We start from the raw sequence: 3889 nt of genomic DNA on the forward strand, positions 1-3889 counted from the left end.
ATAATTAACAATGGAATATGGAGATTTAAGTATTCAAGTTCAAAATCCATTTAAATAATACAAATCGGGAGCAGAGCAAACACGGACCTCCAGAAACATAAGAGGTGGGATCAGGTGCCATGGAGGAGTGAGCATCCCCTGCCGACCGGTCACACCCGCCGTGCTTCTTGTCATGATCGGGAAATAACGGAAAAATCAATTCAGTGCGTAAATAATGGCCATACGTATGAAAAACGTCAGTCAGCAAATAAAGTCTTAAAACGGAATTTCTAGGAATTTTTTGTCAATTTATTTCGAGTTTGGTGAGATAGACGACCCTGCGTATGAATGAAAATAACATTTGTTTATTGATAAAACGTCGTTGATATTCGTTAATATATACGTTGATATACTTTATGTCTAATTGAATAAAATGAATTACAAGTAATAAGATTTTTTTTTTATAAATATTTAATACATCTAATAACTTGGATCCTGTTGAATTGAGATCCTAAACTGTATGGGGGCTCATGATTGAAACAAACTTGACATTTTGTTACATTTGGATTCCTTCCATGTCTTTTTACTACAGAATTGTCGCGAAGCTGATTTTTGACAAAACTATTTCTTACAATTAAATTTCCCCTACTTATTATACTAGACATATGACTGAAATAATTACAATCTAATGTGATCTACTCCCTGCACCTTGGACTATGATGTAAAAAGGTGAAGATATCGAACAGTGAATAATCTCATAAATCCAGTAAACAAAACCAATCGTGAATAGCGCAAACCAGAAACACCAACAGTGGGATCAGTTGCCTAGGAGGAGTAAGCTTTCCCTGTCGACCCTTCACGTCCGCATTGAGTCCAATGTATTGATCATGTACATACATTTGTGTAATACAAAATCAAATTTAGTATAAAAGCAATGACCTAATAAGTGGTATTAAACACGTTAGTGAAAATACGACCCAACGATAGGTTGTATTTACAAACAAGATCGTAGAATTTGCGATAAGCTGACTTTAAAGGGCTGTTGAAACCCTTTTAACATCAATTGAATTTTCGATAGCTTGCCTCGGTTTAAAAATTGATCGTACTGAGAGCATCCTCTTGTGTATCGAATCAGTTGGAGGCATAAACACCCTATGCAGGTGATAGCGGAATATTACAAAAAATAAGGAAAATTGACAATGGAAGAGCTGAAGTAATCCCGTTTGTCATACAGTTTAGTTATGAGTAGGCTATTATCATTTATAGTCAGCTAATATCCAAATATGAGACAGTTGTGGCAGACTCTGTATGAAGGACACCAGGCTATATACTACGTCTATCAATATATAATCTTCGAAAAGTTTAGATAATTTTTTCAAATCTAAATCTCCTTAACTCAAGATGCTCTGTGACAAGTTAAATTCAGAATTGGCTTATAAACTGAAAAAATAGAAAGTTAAAAACAAAAGACTTCAGATAGATAAACAAAACATTGGGCAGATTTTAACCAGAAAAGCTTACTCGAGCTTTTAGCTAGTGTCAGCTTAGTAGGGTTATTAATATATAAATTTTGCATTTATTGGCAAATTCATTATTTTCTGGTTATTGTTTCCGGTTAAAAATCAATTTAATGACAAATTAATGACACAAAATAAAATTTTATACCTTTCATGGCAAGACCTTTTCATGTTTGAAGATGCACGAATTACCGTTCTGCTTGTTATCAAATTAATAATTTATTTTGATTTATCAAAAGTAGCACCATTAAACGAATGTAGCAAAAAAGAATTTTAAAGGCTTTATATTCTTGCATTAATTTTTTTTCATAAAAACAAAAACAATTTATTTTTTTTCAGGCTGTAATGGTTGGTTTCGCCAAAATTGTAGAAAAGAGGTCAAAGAAGTAAACGCCAGGTGTGAGAAGGAGAAGCAAACACTTAAAGCTGAATACAACAGACAGATTAAAAAAAAAGAAGAAGTAAACGCCAGGTGCACGAAGGAGAAGCAAACATTGAGAGTTGAAGCTAACGCTAGGTGCGATAGAGAGAAGCAGACACTAAGAGCTGATTTAAACAGACAATCGTCAAATAAGCGGAGGATACTGGCACGCCGTCTGTCCGACTGTCTGAAGAAGCCTAATTCAGGCACCTGTACCACCGATGTTCAATGTTTCTGGGATTCGATCATCAAGAAATGTATTCCCAAGGAATTGGCTTTGTAAAGAACTACAGTTTTTCAACATTGTGCACGTATTCACTTTAACTGGAAATATATTTTCTGTATCCTACCCAGTTAGCACAACAACGTTATTAAAACGTTATAAAAACGTTATGAAAATGTTATGAAAACATTTTCTAAAACGTTATTACAACGTTATTTTGTGTGGTTTTTTAAACGTTATTATAACGTTTTGCAAAAACGTTGTACTGAAATGTTTTAAAAACATTTTTAAAAACGTTTGGAAAACATTTTTAAAAACGTTTTGAGAACATTTCTTAAAACGTTTTTAAAACATTTAAAAAATCAATTTTACAACATAATAAACAATATATGTCTTATAATTTAATAAATTTAAATCCATTCATTAATGTTGTCTAAACACTGTTTTTTTTTTAACACCTGCACAATAAAATTACAGTCTTCCTTCAAATGAAATTTGTACTGTTTGAAATACGAAAAGATCACAGCATCCTTATTCCATTAGAAATCAATCTGTTATACACTTGGACTTCTCTGTGTTCTTCTGAAAAACAAAGATTAATTTGGACATAAAACTTTGACTAAATGATTACCCATTCATACTCGTACATTTCTTTTAAGTTAAACATATCCATATAATAAGGCATCTGACAACTAACTAAACATACTAGTATATAAAAATCTGATAAACACAAAGAAAGTATGCTTTGTTATACAGTTGTATTAATAAACAAAAAATTACAGGTGGTATTATATCTATATATTTCTGACAACCAACTTCAAACGTACCTTATCATATTTAATAATTCCTCCAGGAAGGTATGGATCAAACCTCTTCGTCCCACCTCTCATTAAATCGTAAGAGATTGTCTTTGATGCTTTGTAAGGCTTGTAAACAGCAGCTACTAAAATGTAATGTGAAATTCATTATCAGAAATGTAAATAAGTTAATGTATAAACATATTTAACAAAGGCATCGGAAGCAATTTAAAAGTGGGGGGGGGGGGGCTAAACCAACAAAAACGTTGGGGGGAGAGGTTAACCCGAATTTTCACTAACTCTATTACGTCTATCTTTGCAAAAAAGTTGGGGGAGGGGGCTTAGACCCCCCGGCTCCGACGCCTATGTTTAATAGTTCAATGAAAACAACACAGCATTACTAGTACTTAGATCAGTTTCCTTTTGCTGTATACATTTTCCAATGATTTATAAGTTGATATGTTAACTGAATCTTAATGCATTTTCTTAGCATTAATGGTGATAAAACTTACTCTTAATAATTCTTTAAAGGGGTGCAACCCTTTGTCCAGTCTTAGTGAACTGACCCATGGAATTTGTTTGCATCATTGTCCTGCATATCTCCGCCCTGCGTTGAAACCACTGTATTCACTTAAATGAGTGTTATATTTTATCTTGAAGAATGTGTATTTCAAAATTTGATTGCTAGCAAATATATAATCAAGCCTGAGATTGATTAATTAATTTCTCTCCTTTCCCTTCCAAAAGAAAATAGGTTTAACGTGGCATTGTATTCTGTAATACATAACTCAAATTCGGAAAAGTCTAACTAATCCCCTCTTAAGAATTATTTAACCCTGTCTTGTTAAGACCCCCTCCCACACCCATTCCTATTCCCAACTATGTTTTAATTATGTTTTGAAACCCGTCACACAATTTTAATACATGTAAATAAACCCAAGTTTTCAAACAA

General features: G+C 32.9%; 1 long non-coding RNA gene across 1 annotated transcript; it reads left to right on the forward strand.

Moving 5' to 3' along the window:
- Positions 1-1833: 1833 nt before the first annotated feature.
- Positions 1834-2207, forward strand: LOC133174368 (uncharacterized). The gene is made up of 2 exons (XR_009719127.1): positions 1834-1893; positions 1969-2207. It is a non-coding gene; the product is annotated as an uncharacterized LOC133174368 (long non-coding RNA).
- Positions 2208-3889: the final 1682 nt, after the last annotated feature.

The sequence above is a fragment of the Saccostrea echinata genome, unplaced genomic scaffold, assembly GCF_033153115.1.
Source record: "Saccostrea echinata isolate AGI-Se365-2 ecotype Australia unplaced genomic scaffold, CSIRO_AGI_Sech_v1 ptg000057l, whole genome shotgun sequence".
NCBI classification, from domain to species: Eukaryota; Metazoa; Mollusca; class Bivalvia; order Ostreida; family Ostreidae; genus Saccostrea; species Saccostrea echinata.